Genomic DNA, 18,662 nt, shown 5'->3' on the forward strand with positions numbered 1-18,662 from the left:
GAGAGAGACTGCTGCTGGGAATGCAGGCCCAGGAGCCACTGAGTTCTCCACAAACCCTGGCCTGGAGCTGCAGCAAGAGAGGGGTTGTCTGCTTGCCAAGAGGGACAAAACTGCCCCAGAGAGATGGAGAGAAAAGGGAGAGGAGGAGGTGAGATCTGCAACACAAAGAGAAAGGGTCCAAAAGGTCATTCGTTGTGTGGCCGGTCTGGGCGCCCCCTTCTGTGTTTCCAGCCAGAGGACAGGCTTTTAAGTTACCTGGTGGGCTCCTCATCCGAGAGGCTGACTGTGTGCATTTGGGGTTCCTTGCAAAGCTGTCCACGAGGGTGCTGGGGGTCACGGGGATATGCAGCTGTCTCTGGTTCCTGCTCCCCAGTGAGGGACCAGATAGCAGTGGCCCCAAAGCAGAGGGTTGCCAAGACCACGTGCCTTATGGGGAGGGGCAGGGACAGGAGTGCAGTACCCTCAGAGCTGACCGTGGGACTGAAAGAAACTCATAAGAATAATAATATCGACGGCAAAAATGAGCACAATACCGACAATGAGGGCAATGGCAACAACAGAAATGATAATAGTTCATGCCTTATTCATGTAACTAGTATTCACTGAGTCCCTCCTAGGTGCCAGCCCCAGCCAGGCACCCAGAATGGACTTAAGTAGACAAGGTCCCGGCCCTCATGGCATTTCCAGTCCAACGTGGAATCAAGCTGAGCTTCCCAGTACCTAGTCCCACCGTGATCACGGCAGCGTTTCTTGAGAGCTTCCCAGGTACGAAGCATCGCACTCTTTACCTGTCTCACCTCTTGTAGTCCTCGCAACAAATCTACATGGCTAGTGCTTGTATCAGCCCATTTTACAGATGAAGAAAAGGAGGCTCAGAAAGGTGAGGTGCCATGCCTTTGGACATGCAGTATGAACCTGAACTCGGCCAGGGAGGGACCCAGACTGATCAACCACCTTTCTTGCTCTTGGAGGGGAGGCTGAGTCTGACACAAAGGTGAGGAGGGCACATTATACCTGTGGAGGTGAGGCGGATGATGGTACGGCAGGGCCACGCGTCAAGCGGCCGCATGCAGAATGCCAGGCACTGGGCCTCTGTGGCTGAGGCTGATGGGATAAATGTGACCAGGGTGCTTTCGGTCCCATTGCCCCATCTGGGGGCTGAGGACCTGCTCTCTGCACCTGCAAAGGTGCAGGTCAGCGGATACCCACTGAACAGTGAGATGACAAGGGGATTTCCTGGCAGGAACATATGCATTCCCTGGGACATATGAAGACTTTGTGTATCTTGTGGGTCAGGGGATGTTTGGGTGTGAGCTTGAGTCTGGATGTAGGCATGGGCGGGGCATGTAGGCGGGTGGGGGCAGGCTGGTGGGGCAGGGTCCGTGTGCATCAGGGAGAGGGAGGAAAAGGCTGGGAGAAGGTCGGGTGTGACTCTTGGTGCCAGCATGAGGCCCGTGACTTCCCCTGTGGCTGAGGGTGCCATGGGTGGTAGCAGAGGGGTGCCGGGGCAGGCCTGTGTTGGGATGGGAGAGAGACTTGGTGTGGGGGCATCTGAGCTTCCCTGGCGGCTGCCTGTAGGAGAGTCTTCCGCCCTGTCCTCTGACAGGCCCACCCGTCAGCTCTTTGGAGCTGCCAATCTTCCCTTCAGGGAGTTGCTGTCTTTTGGGCTTTTTGCAACCCGAGTGAGAGGGGGAAATTCTCAGGCTCCCTGGAGAATCATATCTGATTGAACCCGGAATTCAAGGAAATGGCTAACAAGCCTGTGAGAATCAGGAAGGCATCAATGACTGGAATTATCTGCCTGTTGTAAAATGGCACCAGACCCTCCAACCAGCAGGGTCTCCTCCTTGGCTACACGTTGGAATCACGTGGGAAACCTAAAAAAATACTGATCTGTGGGCCCCAGAGGTTCTGATTTAGTCGGTCTGGGGTGTGACCTGGGCGTCAGGATTTTAAAGCTCCCCAGAGGATTCCAGCCTGTGACCAGAGCTGGGGACCACTGCCCTGCAGCATTCGGAGGCTCTTCAGTCAGCAGGGACACTGAAGCCACGGGCCCCCCCAAATCCAAGTCCTGTCTGGACACCCAGGGGCTGGCTCTCCCTAGGGTGATTGTAGCACTAGATTTCTTGAAATGCCCTGAGGTCCTGAGAGGAGACATCCGATTCTCGGTGGAACCTCCTGAGGCCTGACACCAAGAGGGCTCTGTCTCCTCAGCGCTTGTCTCTTTCTGTCCCTTGTAACTATTCTTTCCTGCCCTGAGGCAGGATCCCCACCCCAATCTGCCTCAAAAACCAAATTTCCTTTTGACAACCATTAAAGATAAAATTTAAAAAATCATCTAAGAAGACATGTGTAACCCACTGGAAATTTCAGGGCAGTGAGTCATTGTGCTCCTGGGCCCCTCAGATTCTTATGTAAGGTTGAGTCACTTTTTGTGAAGTCCATGCATAGCAGAAAAAAATGGGAAGCCTCTCAAGATATGTGTGTGTGTGTGTGTGTGTGTGTGTGTGAGAGAGAGAGAGAGAGAGAGAGAGAGAGAAACAGAGAGAAGCAAGAGAGAGAGAAAGTGAGCCAGAGAGCAAAAGAGTCTTGTCATTTGTAGCTTTCAGACACTGGTGGTAACTCTGAATTAACGTCAGAGATTCCTCATCCCCTATACTTGTTTCCATTCCCTATACTTCATTTTCCCTCCAAATTTTACCCCTTCATAGAAGTGAAGGTGTGCAGATCCCATCGTCCAGCTACTCGGGCTCAGGCACGGCTGTCCCTGGATCCCCAGGACAGGTAGGGTGGTGTGGGTGGGATGCCTCTGTTCTGCTCATCCTGGGGGAGGGGGGAGGGGGGCGGGGGCTACACCCCTACTATGTGCAGGCCCCAGAGCCTGAGAGGTGGATAAGACATGTCTGGGCCCAGTTCTGGGTCTGGGTCCTGTATTTCTGGATTTCTCAGAAAAACACAGAGGGTGTGGAGCAAGATCCAGGAGAAAAAAGAATTGTAGCCACTTTAGGGAACAAAATGAGGGAGCCCATTCCCTGGGGAATAAGGTTGCTCTTTGAGAGTTTGACCATAAAACTGATACACAGACACAGAGCAGACAAAAGCAAAGTCAAAAAGAGGGAGAATGGGCCCAGGCTGGCAAAACTGATTTGGGTGTTAAAGGGAAAGATGCCTGTCTGAAGGGGCCAGGTCTGCCATGGGGGTGTCGAAAAGAGCCAGGCCCCAGAACATGGACATACCCGGCTCCCACTGCCTCACAGAGGGAGAGGGAGTCTGGCTACACCCTCCCAGGGATGGGCATGCCTGCTGGGGGTGGGGGTGGGGGTGGGTGCTCACACTGGTGCTGCTGGAGATTTCCAGTCTATGCCCAGTAAGGACTGGCCCTGGTTTTGCATCCAGGCTCCCCAGGACTGGCTCTCCAAGAAGTGTGCCCCGGGAAAGGGGTGGCATTACATCTAGAGGCCAGAGAGTGACCAGGTAGTGATCCTCTTCCTTGTGAATGAACAAATCCCCCTTCGGGGTTGGCAGAACAGTCCTGTGAGCTTGCCCCACGTCACTCCTTCCCTCCATCACTGAGAGACACAGATGAAAGATCACCAGGAGAGCCCCTGGAGGTGGCCAAGTCAATAGCAAACGGAACCCGCTGGCCTCCCCAGGAGGGTCCCCAGTGCCTCACCCCTTTCTCTTCCTCCCGAGCTGCGCTGTTCAGTGAGGTAGTCACTAGCCTCCTGTGGCTGTAATTTTCTAGGGGCGCCCGGCTGGCTCAGTCGGTGGAGCGTGCGACTCTTGGTCTCAGGGTGGTGAGTTCGAGCCCCATGTTGGGTGTAGAGATGACTTGAAAATAAAATCTTTTAAAAAAATAATAATTTTCTAGGGGCGCCTGGGTGGCTCAGTCGTTAAGCGTCTGCCTTCGGCTCAGGTCATGATCTCAGGGTCCTGGGATCGAGCCCCACATCGGGCTCCCTGCTCGGCAAGAAGCCTGCTTCTCCCTCTCCACTCCCCCTGCTTGTGTTCCCTCTCTCGCTGTATCTCTCTCTGTCAAATAAATAAAAAATCTTTAAAAAAAAAAAAATAATAATTTTCTACATTGATTACATGTAGAAATAATATTTTAGATATATTGGATTAAAGAAAGTGTTATTAAAGAATTAAAGAATTAAAGTGTAATTAAAGAATTAAGATTCATCTCTCTGGTTTCTTTTTACCGAAGCTCCTACCTCAAGCACCTCCAAAATGAAAATAAAAGGACAAAGACAACAGAAGAACAGACAACAGCCACAGAATCTTGGAAGCCAAAATCGGATGGGTGAGGGGTCATGGACTTCAGTGATCAGATAAAGTTGAATTCAACATTGGTGTCCTGGGTCAAGTAGTGTCCCCCTAAAATTCACATCCACCTAGAACCTCACAGGGTGACCTTATTTGGAAATAGGGTTTTGCAGATGTAATTAGTTATGTTGAAATAGGGAGGGCCCTCAGTCCAGTCAGGCCACGCGAAGATACAGAAACACACAGAAAGAAGCCCCTGCTGGCTGCAGGCAGTACGGGAGGCGGGGGGGGGGGGGGGGGGGGCGGGTCTCGGGGTTACCCAAACTACTCATTGGCTCCCAAGGATGGGGGCAGGGGAACGGAAGGTGGGGGGAGAAGCCACCTGGCTTAGCCAGCCCAGACTCATGTTTTCCTTGGCTGGAGCTGGGATTCCTCTTAAGGTTCCTGCCCCCAGAGAGCAGCGTGGCTGGACTGGGTAGTGGCCGGATGCCCTGTTTCATTCTGTTTGTCCAGGCTGAGAGAGGGACCAAAGATCATCCATGGAATGTGTGAGGGATGAAGAGCTGGGGGGGCTGTGGGATTGTCTTTAGAGGCGGGAGTTCAAGGGGCTGGGATTCAAAGAGGGTCTGACCCAGAACCCTGAAACAGCCCACACTTTTGGGGGCTTCTTGAGTTGCAGGGAAGCAGGCTGGACTGTTCTGGTTATTCCTAAGGTTTCCAAGGGATCCCAGAGGTGACCTTGAAACCACTGTCTGGAGCCTCTGTTAGAAGAGACTCCCTCCTCTGCACACTGTAATACCTAGTATTATTAGTATTATTTTTGTTATTGTTGAATGACTTTCCTAGAAACACTCAGACCGGTCAAGAGCTCAGGTCATCCAATTTTTACCGTGCAGGCCACCTGCACCTAACCAAACCCCTCCGTGTATTTTTTTTTTTTTTTTTAAGATTTTATTTATTTGACAGAGAGAGACTCAGTGAGAGAAGGAACACAAGCAGGGGGAGTGGGAGAGGGAGAAGCAGGCTTCCCACTGAGCAGGGAGCCCGATGCGGGGCTCGATCCCAGGACCCTGGGATCATGACCTGAGCTGAAGGCAGACGCTTAACGACTGAGCCACCCAGGCGCCCAAGCCCCTCCAAGCCCAACGCCTGGTTGTCCTTTCTGCCTCTGAGATGCCATCCCTGGGGCATTGGTCACAGCTCAAATAGGAGCAGTAATACAGCACATCATTCTTTCTACAGATATTTACCGAGTGCCCTCAGGCCACGTGTCCGACTGCTTGCAAGCACTGGGTGATTGGATTAGCTCTCGAGGCCGAGGCCGATCTCTGGGCCACTCTGCAGGAGTTTGCTGGGCGTGCAGGCAGTGCCTAAGCTCAGGCTGCTCAGGGGAGCACGGATTCTGACCAGTGAATCACTGGCCAGGCCAAGGACCCTGACTCGGCACAGTATCAAAGTGAGGGTGAGCTCCGGCGGGGGTCTGGGTGCCCCTGGCTCTCTCAACAGGGAGCCTGCTTCCCTCCCTGGGCCCGACTCCAGCTCTCAGGCCTCTCCTGCCGCCTGCTTCTTAGCTCTATTGCCAGTGTTTCGAAAACGTCCTCCTGAGTAGCCAGGGCTGTGAGCTGCTGAGAGCAGGGAGAGATTTGCTGCAGGGTGATGGGGGTCCCCCGGGGCCTGGTTTCGGCGCTCAGAGCTTGTCAGAGCTGGTCGGGGTTGGGGGGTGCCCGCCAGAGGCCGGCCACTCCTGCCAGACACCCGCTCCCTGGCCCCACCAGCCCACCCCTCCCTCACCTTGGGAAGGTTGAGATTTGTGGTTTTGATAGATGGGGGAGGGAATGAGATGGTTTCTCTAGACCCCAACTTCCCCCACCCCACCCCCAGCACTTTTTAAACAGGAAATCCAGGGACACCCACTCTGTTTTCCTTGGTCTGCACAAGACCAGAAGACCGAGCCCGTGTGCTTAGGAAGAAGCCCTTCCAGCAGCCATGTGCAGATGGCAGGCCTGCTGAGACAGGGGGACAGCAAGGCCGGCGGGGCAGCCCACCTCTGGGCCTTGCACTTTCATGCTGGCGGTGCAGGCTTCCAGGACTCAGTATCCTGGGGTGACAGAGCCCCCCAACCTGCCTTCCTTTGGATTATAAGGACTCCAATCACTAGTGCTTCTAGTCTCTTGACCATTTTCCAGTTCCCATGAGGACCGAAAAGAAGAAATGGACATTAGTTCCAGCGATGGGGATGTGGATAAACTGAGGGAGGGGGGCGTCTTGAGATTGGGGGCCCCCGGACTGCTGATAGAGCTGCCCCTGGCAGGTTATTCACAGACCTACCCCTGCCCATGGGCTTTGGTGTACACCTAGTGGATGTACAACCAGGAGACAGATGTTTTCTCCAGATCTTTCCAGCCTTACGGCTTTTATAATTAGACCTGGAAAAACATCTTTTCCTTTCTTCGTTTCTTTGAAAAAGCAAGATTGGCTTAAACACAAAGTGATCATCGGGGCCTTTTGAAAGTAGAAAAACTAAAGAGATGACCTTTTGAGAATAATGCTTCATTTCCTCGTTCTGCCTCCCCATCTCTCCCCCATGGCTCCTACCCCCTCCTCGGTGAAGAAAATGCCCCTGCTGTGGCTTTGACTCTAGAGGAGATGGAAGACCAGATAACAGCCCCGTGTTTCAAAGCCATTTTCCCCAAGGGCCCAACTGTTTGCAAAGCCTCTGAAAAAACCTTGGCCAACCTCCTGGCCCAGCTGCTGGCCTTGAAACTGAGGCTGCTTGGCCTGTCCAGGAAGCCCGTAAATCCCCAAGTCGGCAAGAAACTGCACTCTGGAGCTTGCCTCTTTGCTCAGATGCCTGGCTGCAGGCCCTGGACTATCCTCGGCCAGTCTAGAAGCTGGTGTAAATAAGCACATTTATCTGAGGTAGACCTCATTTTTCTGAGGAATTGTATCCCCTCAGGGGCATCAGCAATCAGAAAGTTCATTGTTCCCTTTGGGAGCCATAGCTCTTTCCCACCTGACAGTTGATATTTAATTGATGGCTGTTGTCCTTCATAGGGTTTTTAGCACATCACATGGTATTAGTAAAATTCCAGCTAAATAACTCCTTTGCTTCTGAGGCAGAGAGTGGTGGCTCTCTTAATACCTATTTAACCTGTTATAAGCCCCTAAAGGGAGAGTTGCACATATAACATAGGCCAAAAATCGAAAGTCTTGCATTCCCGGAGGCCTGAACCAAGCACAGCTTGCAGATGGTAGTTCCTGGGAGTTGAGGCAAGCTGTGAGGGGAGCCGTACTCAGCACTGCTTCAAGTCTGGGAGAAAAGAAGGACCCTTTCTCTCAAGGGTGGAAGAACTGGGGAAACAGTCTGGAAGCCTCGAGGACACGGGATGTCAACATTAGAGAGGCACAAGACGGCCAGCAGGCAGAATTTGGGACCTCACCAGGGCCATGCAGCCGATGCAGGGCAGTTGAAGCTAAATAGCTCATGAAGTAAGTCTTCAGGCACTACCATGGCAGTGGACTCCAGCTGAAAGCAGGGGAGTCCTAGATACAGCCCAGGCTGTCCTCGAAGCTCAAGAGCCTCAGGAGGGAGGCTGCCAGCCAGACTGGCGGCCACAGGCCTATCTTCTACCCATCCTGGCTCCTCAGTGGCTACCTGGCCTCAGGCCAGTCCCTGCATCTCTGTGCCTCAGTTTCCCCACCTGTGGTAGGGGATGGTGCTGCTGAAGGAGAGGATGGGGACGCAAAGACTGTGGGAAATGCTTAGTACAAGGAAGGAGCCGAGTGAGGAGGGGTGACTGCTGTGGGGCCCACCGGCCACATCTTGCCAGCTCAGTTCCATCTTGGGCCCGGGAGCCAGCAGGCTTTATAACCGCAAGCGATCTTGAGATGGCTCTTGAACCACAGTGCTCAACAGGCGGGCAGTCCTGGCCCCCTCATGGGCACACAGCCGAGTCTCTGCTGGCTGGGAGCATTCTGCCTCCTGGGCTCGTCTTGGGAGCTCTTGGTGGGCTGACAGTGCCCTGAGAGATCCTGACCAGCCCTCTCCCCCTCTCCCCAGTCCTTCCTGCTTGGGTGTTTGGGATTAACATGCATCCCTTGAACTTGTTCATTTTTCTACCCAGATGGAAACTTGGCCAGCGACCAGGCCTGGATGTGCTCGCGGTATGGCTGGGCTCAGGCCAAGCCCACGGTAATTATAATCACATGTGAGGCGCCCGCTGGCTCGCTGGGCGCGGGGGGCCGGGGGAGAGTCTGGCTGCCAGTGGGGAGGGCCTGGGCTGAGCGCTGGGCTCCGGGCTCCCGGCTCTGGGCAACTGTGCAGACAGCGGGACCTTGGGCTCCTGCCCTCACCTCTCTGACCCTCAGTTTCCTTGATTAAATGAAGGGATTGGCTTACAGGCCGTGGGAGGGCCCTCTGTATGCTCTGGAAGTCCCAGAGAGCATCAGACGTGGACCGGCTCTCATGTGGACCGACCCCCTGTGGTCTTCCCAGCCCTGGCCTGGCCTTCCACATACACAGAGTGGGACCTGAGCCTGCCCTGCTTCATCCATCTAGATGCTTTCTGGCAAGACACAGCGCCAGGGCGTATCGAGACTGTCGTTATCACAGGGGTAGGGGGAGGTGTAGGATACCAGGGTGGGACTGGGGGTGCTTAGGAAGAGTCTGGAAGGAGGGGCAGAAGAGTGTCCACGACAGCCTTCCCAGCTGCCCTGTGGCACTATGGCGAACGCGATCCCACGTGCATTAGCCCAGGGGCGGGAGCTGCCCCTCCGCTTGATTCCATCTCTTTTCCAGTGTGACATTATTCTGAGCATGGAGGCGGCAGCCCAAAGAGTGCTTTACCCGGTGGATGGTTGTGGCTTTTCCCGTTCACTTTGGAACCTCAGAAGGCCGGAGGATGAGGAGCTGTTGAAGAGCTGTGAACAGGGGTTCGCTGGCTAACGGGTGTGGCCGCGGGCAGGGCTCACCTTCTCCAGCACACAGTCTGCGTAGAGGTGACGGAGAGGAGAGTTTCTGCAACTTCGCAGACCCCTTGCGGGTTTTTCTCCCTCTCCCTGCTTTCCACCTGCGCGTGTCTCCCCCCACTTCTTCCTTGGTCTCTCATGTCCTCCTCCACAGCTTTTCTCATTCCTTTTTGTTCTTCCTTCCTCCTTTCTAGTCAGAGGAGCCGAATGATGTGGTGGAAAGAGAATGGTCTAGGGGTCAGGCAGCTTTGACCTCTGAGCCTCAGGCTTCTAGTCTACAAAATGCGATGGCGGGCAGGGTTAATGATAACCTAACCATGGCATTGTTGTTAAGATTAAGTAGGATAGAGGCGCCTGGGTGGCTCACTCCATTATGCGTCTGCCTTCTGCTGGAGTCGTGATCCGAGGATCCTGGGATCAAGCCCCGAGTCGGGCTCCTTTCTCAGCGGGAAGCTGCGTCTCCCTCTGCCGCTCCCCCCTGCTTATGTCCTCTCTCTTTCTCAAATAAATAAATAAAATCATTAAAAAATTGATTAAGTAGGATAATATATACAAAACTTTAGGCAGGACAGAGAAAAATCGATAAAAGGCAGCATTATTTATCGAAAATATCAACTGAAATTCATCTTAAAAGATTAGTTATACTTAACATCTGTTCCCATCCTTAATAAAAATCAGATAATTCAAACTTTTTTCTTCCTTGCTCTTAGAAAACAGAATGACCATATTCAGATGGATGGCTCTTTACTGCCTGTGGCTTCTGGTTTTCCTGCCCGAATGAACTTGGAGCCAGGCTGCCAGGGGCCCCCCCGTGCACCCCCAGAGGCCAAGGCCATACAGAGGTAGGCGGGGTGCCGCGGTCCGGCCAGGCTGGACGACCAGTGCTCCTCGGGTTATCCTTCCTGTCTGCTCAGCAGAGCGGCCGCCCCATTTCCTCGGCTGCGCTTGGTGGGAACAAGGGTTCAGAAGCCACCATGTCCTGGGAAGAAGGGAGGGGGCACGGGAACTGAGAAGTAGAAGAGACGTTTTACCACGTGTTGAGACGTGAATAAAGGCAAAATATTTGTCTCTGCCCAGGGCATCGCGTGGAGTACCGGACACATAGGAAGAGGACAGGGTTGGATTCGGTGAACAGAGACCCCTGTGGGGGGCGCTGGTAAGTCATTCCTCCCTCTGCCTTCTGCCTCTTTGTCGCAGTGAGGGACTAAACACCAAGGTCCCTTCTGGTCCTAACCTCCCATGACTCTCTGATCTGTGTGAGCTGAAGTCTGGTGTGCTTGGCATGAAGGATGGGACTCTTCAGGCCTCCTCTCCGTCCCTGGATCCTTCCCCCAGCCTGTGAAAGGCCACTCAGGTCTCTGTTCCCTCAGACACGGATGACCAAACACGACACTTCCCAGGATCCTATGACCTCTGGTGAACTACTGTTCCACCTTGCTCCCTCCTTTTACTCCCGAGGCCAATCGGAAGCGTGTGGGTGTTAATGTAGGGGTAGTATGCTGGGGTGCAGGCCCGCTTGCCTTGCACCTCTCAGGCCTTGGAGGGAAAGAGCAGAGGGTCTACACACTGGTAGGGGAAGGAGGTCCGCCCTGTACGGTTGCACGGTCTTCTCAGGGAAATTGTCTTACTCCAGGTTCTGCTCCCACGTGGCTGGGTTTTGAGCAATGAGCCTCTTTTCATTCCCTAGAGCTGCTGTAACAATTGACCACAATTTGGCGACCTAAAATAACAGAACTTTATTCTCTCACGGTTTGGGAGGCTAGAATTTAAGGTATTGTCAGGGCCACACTCAGGTGAAATCAAGGTGTTTTTGGGGCCACACGCCCTCCAGAGGCTCCGGGGGGAGAATCGTTCCTCATGCCCTCTAGCTGCTGGTGGCTCCCAGTGTTCCTTGGCTTGTGGCTGCATAATTCCAATCTCTGCCTCCATCTTCACATGGCTTTCCTCTGTGTCTGTCTTCTCCTCCATATGTTTCTCGTAAGGATGCTTGTTATTGGATTTAGGGCCCACCTGAATAATTCAGGATGATTTCATTTCAAGATCCTCAGTCACATCTGCAGAGTCCCTTCCTCCATAGAAGTTCCCATTCACAGGTTCCAAGATCAGGACATGGACGTATCTTTGCCGGGGAGGGGGGGCATATGCCACCCACTAGAGTGCTCCCTCCCTGCCCCCCTCCCCACCTCTCCAGGTTACTGGATGAGCTGTGGGCATCTGAGCTCCAGACACAGGCCCAGCTGCACTCCACAGGCTGGCCTGCCACCCACCATGGGGTGGACCTGAAGATACAAGCTGGCCAGTGGTAGGGCTACTTTCTGGAATTGGGAAACGGGGAGCGGCACCCAGCTAACAGCAGGGCCAGAAGGGGAAAGGGTGCTGGGGGCGATGCCCAGGGTGAGCAGAGATTGCGAGGGAGCTGCTCCTGGAGGCCGACAGGAGTAAAGCAACCCACAGAGAGGAAAATGGAGCAGGCACAGAGGGGAAAGAGGTGCCACGAGGGAGACCTCGCAGCTCCCCAGAGACAGGGAAGGAACTCCTACTTCCGGAGACTGCCTTGGCTCCTGGCAGCTCTTCAGACACAGGGCGAGGTCATATGTACTCTGAGAAAAAAGAAGAACCCGTTCCCCGAGGCTCTGGAGAACCTTTTTTGGGGGGCCCCGAGAGCCTGCATGAGCAAAGAAAGACATTCCTTGTTCTCTGGGTGGAGCCTGAGGTCACCTCTGAAGACTCTTCGTGCAGATGTTATGACTAATCCCTCCCATGTGCCTTAGCAATGTTGCTTTATTGCTCTTCCCATCAAGAGGTGAAGTTGTCTCTCCTCCCGAGAATCCAAGCTTGGCAATGTGACTTATTTTGGCCAATGGGACTTTAGCAAATGTCAGCAGAGGCTTGAAACTCACTTGTGCCTGAGGATTGCCCTCTCTTTGGCCACGGTGGGAAGGCAGAGTCCATGATGTGGGTGGGCCTGAGCTGGCTGCTGAAGAGGCCACATGGAGAGCAGAGGTCTGTCAGCCTCAAGCTTGCTGACTGCTGGACACGTGAGCGAGAACGTGCTGGACCACCCAGCCCTAATCAAACCATCAGGTGTCTACGGCGGCATGCATGACCCCAGGCAAGACCAGTGGAAGAACCGGCAACTGAGCCCAGCCAAACTGCTGACCTACAAACCATGAGTCGAGACCGTGCTTCTATTGTGAGCCGGTAGGTTTTGGGGGTGGTTTGCTACTGTACCTGATACAGTCCCCACGTAGGCGGGCCTCCAACCCCCCCAGATTTAGAGTCAGGCCCTGGAAGGAGACTCTGGTGGCTCTCAGGGGTGTGTGGCAGAAACCGTGATTCCCCCAGGAGCCATCCTCCCCCTTTTTCTTTTTAGGAATGGAACTTTTTAGTAACGGCACAAGTCCAACCAACTAGAGACTCTATTTTGCAGCGAAGTACGATGACATTTTTACTGATGGAATGGAATGAAAGGGATGCGTGCAACTTCTGTGTTACTTCTTTAAAAGGAATTTGCTTGCCCTACACTTCCTCCATCCCCCCTTCCTGCAGGCTGGAATGCAGAGCTGGGGCCAGGAGGGTGGACAACTGTGGGAGGGAGGCAGGACCTCGTGAGATGTTGCCTCACACAGCTGAGTGTGACAGGGCTGACCCCCACAAAAGGGAGGCTGCTGTGAAGGCAAGCGCCGGGCAGACAGGAGTGTGTCCACCAGGCTCCCAGCTCTCTCCCAACCCCTTTCTCTTGTTCCTCTGCCTCCTCAGCACGTTCCCTCCAGCTCCTAGAGCAGGAACAGAGAAAAAAGGGGGAGAGCAGAGGAAGCAGCATGTGCAAAGGTCCAGAGGGGAAAGAGGTCCTGCTACATTTGGTGCACAGAGAGCAGCTTGGAATGGTGGGGGGAGGGGAGGGAAGATGTGGGGGGTGGGCAGGAAGATGTGAGGCTGAGACCATGTCCTGAAAGGGGTTGGTCGGTGGGGAGTCCCCAGCTGGCTGTCACTTAAGTAGAGGACTCTGGCTACTGTGTAGAGCACCGAAACATTGAAAGGGGACCAGTTGGAGGCAGGGAGGCCAGTTAGGAAGCTGTAGAAGCTGTCCAAGCAACAGATGGAGGAGAAAGGTGGTGCAGAGGAACAAGACAAGTACATTCAGAAATATTTAGGAGGAAAAACCGACTGGATTTGTAGATAAGTCTGTTGTGGGGGATATGGAAGAGGGCAGATTCCAGGCTGCCTTGTGGGGGTGCAGATGCTATTCACTAGGACAAGGGACACAGGCAGAGAAGTGGTGTGGGGAAGGTGAAGCCGGCTGGCTTCTGTCTTGGACATGCTGGGTTGGAGGTGTCATTGGGACATTCAGATTATTGATGCTTTTTGCATAGACCACTTCTGGAGTCTCTTAATTGGTTGCTCTCCATTCTTCCCCCCACCCCACCTTTTTAAATGAAATTAAATCCAACCAGATTAATGTCCCAGATGATAGCACTGCCCTGATCACAACCTTCAGTGCTTTCCTGCTTTCTCGACGTCAGTTCGAGCTCTTTATCCTGGCATCTGAGGTCCGATGCCCACCCTCCTCCTCCCACATAGGCCACAGCTCCTCTTCCTGGGCCTCTGTTCTGGCCACACGGAACCACTAAATTTCCCCATTTATAGTCTGCTGCCTTCACACCTTGGGTCAGCCTGGAGTGCCCCCTTCTCATGGATACATATACAAAATTTCACTCATCCATCAGTCAAGCTCATATGTTACTTCCTCCATTAGTTGGTCCTTGATTCCCTCTACAGAAAGATAATCCCCCCTTCTGAATTTCCACAGTATTTTCTCAGTCATATTCTATATGCATTATATATGTAAGATAAGACAGTGATTGATAGGCCTGGTACCAAAGGGTGTAGGGACACGGGTTATTTTGGTTGGTTTATGAGGCATCTGTTCTCCTGCCTCTGCACCAGCACCTCAGTTTTCTTCTAGGAGCCACCCTTTCCCCTGCTCTCGGTCCTTGAGCTTTGGACAGGGCTGACCCCCAACCCAGTCATGAGTCAGGGCTAAGTCAGGACTCATCAACCCAGTAGGAACCCAGGCAGGACTTCTGGGGGAAAAGGGCAGAGGGAGCCTTGGAAGGGAGAGTCAGGGCTGGGGAGGAAAAGCCCACTGTCCATGGGGTGTTGAACTGGAAGATGAGATTCTGGGGCCATCAGCAGCCATTTGCCTTCACGAAGGGAGCATTCCCTCAAGAAAGGAGCTAACCAGAGCAAGACTGGTCCGAGACGGAAATTCCTGATGATGCTGTTTGCACACCTGGATCAAGCCACCCTTGTCCATTTTTAGTTACTTTTGCCAACAAATTCCTTTTTATGCTTGAGCCAGTTTAAATTAGGTTCCTATTACTGGCAGACAAAGATGGTTTAACTAATACAGGAGGCTCAAACAACCTGTTGAGTGAATGAATGCATGCATGCATGAGCGGGTATGACCAAAAGTGTCTCCCCTCCTACTGCAGGAATGCTCCTTGTGGAGTCAAATCTCATAGTGTTATTTGGGTGGATTTCTTCAAGGAGTGATCCATTAAAACACAGAGTCTATTCATAATCTATAGGTGCCTCCCTGTATGAGGCAGAGAAAGCTTTAGAAGGAGAAGAAGCCAGGCATATTTCTGGCCTCGAGGAGACAGACATGCATGCTTTCTGTAATGTATTTGTTTGTCCTCTCTCCTCCCACCTGCTCCAGGAAGGCAGCAACATTGTCCTATTCATAGCTGTATTGAACATCTTTTCATGTGCTCTTTGGCCATTTGCAGATCTTCTTTGGAGAAATGTCTGTTTTGCTCTTTTGCTCATTTTTATATTGGGTTATCTTTTTATTGAATTATAAGTGTTCTTTATATACTCTGGATCCAGGTCCCTGATCAGATAGATGATTTGCAAATATTTTATTCTATTCAGTGGGTCATCTTTTCACCTTCTTGATGGTATCATTTGCAGCACAAATATTTTAAATTTTAGCATATTAAAGAAACTGCTTTTTTGAGGTATAATTTGTGTACCATAAATTTCACCCATTTAAAATGCTGCATTCAATGATTTTTTAATACGTGTACAGAGTTGTGCATCACCATAACCATCATCATAATCTAGTGTTAGAACATTTCCATCACCCCCTCCAAAGAACTATTGTGGCCATTTGCAGTCCACTCCTGTTACACTGTCCGCCCCAGCCGGCCCCTCTGGATGTACCTGTTTGGGACGCGTCGTATAGATGGAATCCTACAACACGGAGTCTTTCATTCCTGACTTCTTTCACTTAGCGTAATGTATTTGAGGTTTATCTGTGTTATAGCATGCGTCAGTAGTTTGTTTCTTTTTAATTGCTGGTTAGTATTCCATTGTGTAGCTGTTCACTAGTTGATGACATTTGAGTAATTTCTAGTTTGGTGCTATTATGAACAGAGCCGCTCTGATTCAGTGCCATTGTCTCAGTAGCTCGGGCTGCTATAAGGAAACACTATAGTCCGGGTGGCTTAAACAATAGTTATTGCTCACAGTTCTGGAGGCTGGAAGTCCAAGATCCAGGTGGTGGCCCATTCAGTTCCTCTTCCTGGCTGGTAGATAGCTGCCTTTTCTCTCCCTTCTCACCGGGCAGGGAGAGAGATTTGGTTTCCCTCTATTTATGGAGACACTAATCCCATCATGGAGGCCCCACCCTCATGACCTCATCTAAACCCAATTGCTTCCGGAAGGCGCCACCCCCAAATACCATCACATTGGGAGGTAGGGTTTCAACATGTGGATTCCGGGGGGACACAAGCATTCAGTCTGTACTAGTAATTACTGATATAATTGGATTTACATTTACCTTTTTGATAGGTCTCATGTCTGTTTTGTTCCTGTTTCTCCTTTCCTGACTCCTTTTGTATTAAGTAGCTACCATTTTAATTTCTTTGTTGGTTTTTCAACTGTGTTTGTTATTTTCGTAGTGGTTATTCTAGGGATGACAATAGGCCTCTTAACTCATCACAAGGTAAGAGGATATTTGACATTTTATGTGACAGTTTGTTAGCTTGAATTAGTCAATAATTTAATATTTAATAAATATTTCATATTTACATTCAATTTATATTAATGCAAATTATTAGTTATTAAATTAACTTCATAACTATTTCATAGATAATTAGTTCTTTAGCATTTAGGCATTTGGTATGTGGTCTCTGTCTGTACCCTCACCCCGGGGTCTGACCGTGTTGGGGACAGATGTGCCTTTCTCCTATTTGCATGGGTGTATTTTTTCACATAGCTATATTCATAGTACGAATTATATATTATGAATACTCCAAATATTTATCCTGGTTTTTATTTTATTTATATATTTATTTTTACCAGCTTTTTAAACTTAACATTTTGTTGTAGGCATTTTATTCGCCATAAGTCTCTGTGAACTTCTTTTATAAAAGCTGCGTTGGATTTCCTTGAGTGGGTGGGGCAAAGTTCAGTCAGCCATTTTCAGTTTTAAGCTTGTTTCCTAATGTTGCAGTGGGCATCTTTGTGCACGTCACGCTTTCCCCATTTTAGAATCTTCGGCAAAAATCCCCAGTGGTAAGATTACTCTGTTGAAGAGAAGAAATATTTTTGTAGTTCTCGGTACCTAACAACATAGGATTGTCCTCAAGAATGGTGGGGTGTAATTGTGTCACACTCATGTGCCAGCTGGGTGTCAACAGAAATGTTTTTTCTATTTGATGTTGCCTTTCTCTGGTGATTAGCTAGGCTGAACATTTTTCTGTAAATCTGTTTACTGGTTATAATTTGTTTTATGTAAGTGCCTTCTTCAGGCCCCTGCCCATCTATAAGGCTCTTTGTTGGTTTTTAAACTTCCAGTTTTTATGAGCTCTTTATGTAATACACCCTCCTCACACCTGTTTAGGAAGGAGGCAGAGTATAAATACATAAGTACATAAAACCAGATAGTTTTATCTCCCTTATTTGCTGCCAATATTTCTCCCCCCTTGTCCCTTTTCAGTCATTTTTTTAATGCAGAAAATTTATACTTTTCTGTAGTCAGACCTGCTAATCGCTCCTTTGTGATTTTTATCAGTGATTTCCAAGTTTAATAAAAGACATTCTTCCTCTAGAGATCTGATGAATGTTTAAGTCTCTTCTAGTTTTCCTAGGTTATTAAAAAGTATGGAACTCTTTAATCCCTATAAAATTTCTCTGTGAAGACTCCCTCTGGTCTGAGGAAGGGGATGATTTCAAAGTATAAATTTCTCAAATTCAGCAGTTTCCTTCCCTGGTTTCTTTGCCTGTGATGGTACCTAGGACTGAGCCTGACCACGTCCTGCAGGCTGTCTGTCCATCTATCTGTCTGGACAGAGGGGATAAGAGAATGAGAACTTGCCTCTTGAGCTACACCCACATCCAAGGGGCAGCACAGCGTAGTGGAAGAACGTAACTTGGAACTGAGTTTGGCCCCTGTGTGTGGACTCTCAGCCTCTGATTCTCCCTCTGCGAAATGGGGCCAAGAGTGCCTGACAGACAGGGCTGTTGTGAGGATGATAGGAGACGAAATACAGAAAGTTGTAGAACACCACTTGCCCTCTCATGGATCTCTCAGGGCCCTGCCTTTGCACTGACTTGACTCCTGGGACCCACCTCATGACCAAAGGTGTCCCTGAGCCTCCCACTCCACAGAGTGTGGGCAGGCCTACTAGAGCAGTTAAGAGTATTTACTTTTTTAGGTGCGAAAATTGAGGGTTAGAAAGTTTAAATGGCGTGCTCGCTTTGGCAGCACACAGACTATAATTGGAGCCATACAGAGAAAGTTAGCATGGCCCCTGTGCAAAGAGGACATGCCAATTCGTGAAGTATTCCATATTTTTTTTTTTTTAAAAAGGCAGTTTAAATGTCCGAGCAGCAGATGCTCTTGATTGCTGACACATGGCATCCTCCAGCCCCACTTTGCCTCATCGAGCCTCAGCTCCTCAGCACCCTCAATGGGAAATGGAGCTAATTGTCCTCATCGGTCTCCACTGCTCAGGGGTTATTGAATGATCAAATGAAAGGCTCTGAAAAAGGCCACGGAAAAATCCAGAGGCAAGGTAGCGTCCCCATGGGCGGCTCAGTCCACTCCTCCCTCAGCCTGGACACAGACGAGGCCTTGTGTTAGGTCTGCGAGGCTCCCTGCCTCCCCGCCCCTGCTCCCAGGAGAACCATGCAGAGACTCTGTGAAGGCCCCTTGTGCCCGCTGCTCGCTGGGCAAGAGGCCCAGGGCTTGGCAGAAGCCCCAGGAGGCAGAGCCTGGAGGTGAGCTGCACTCAGACCCCGCTGTGTTCAGCTTGGAGCGGCTTGTGAAGTCTCAGAGAGCCAGGGTGAGGAGGAACATGGGGTCACCCAGGCCTCCCCCATTTCACAGATGTGGAAACTCAGGCTCAGAGGGGCAG

General features: G+C 51.2%; 1 non-coding gene across 1 annotated transcript; it reads left to right on the forward strand.

The window, feature by feature from the left end:
- Positions 1-17,994: 17,994 nt before the first annotated feature.
- LOC123326061 lies at positions 17,995-18,101 on the forward strand. Its single transcript, XR_006540851.1, has one exon. It is a non-coding gene; the product is annotated as a U6 spliceosomal RNA (small nuclear RNA).
- Positions 18,102-18,662: the final 561 nt, after the last annotated feature.

The sequence above is a fragment of the Neomonachus schauinslandi genome, chromosome 10, assembly GCF_002201575.2.
Source record: "Neomonachus schauinslandi chromosome 10, ASM220157v2, whole genome shotgun sequence".
In the NCBI taxonomy this organism is placed as follows: Eukaryota; Metazoa; Chordata; class Mammalia; order Carnivora; family Phocidae; genus Neomonachus; species Neomonachus schauinslandi.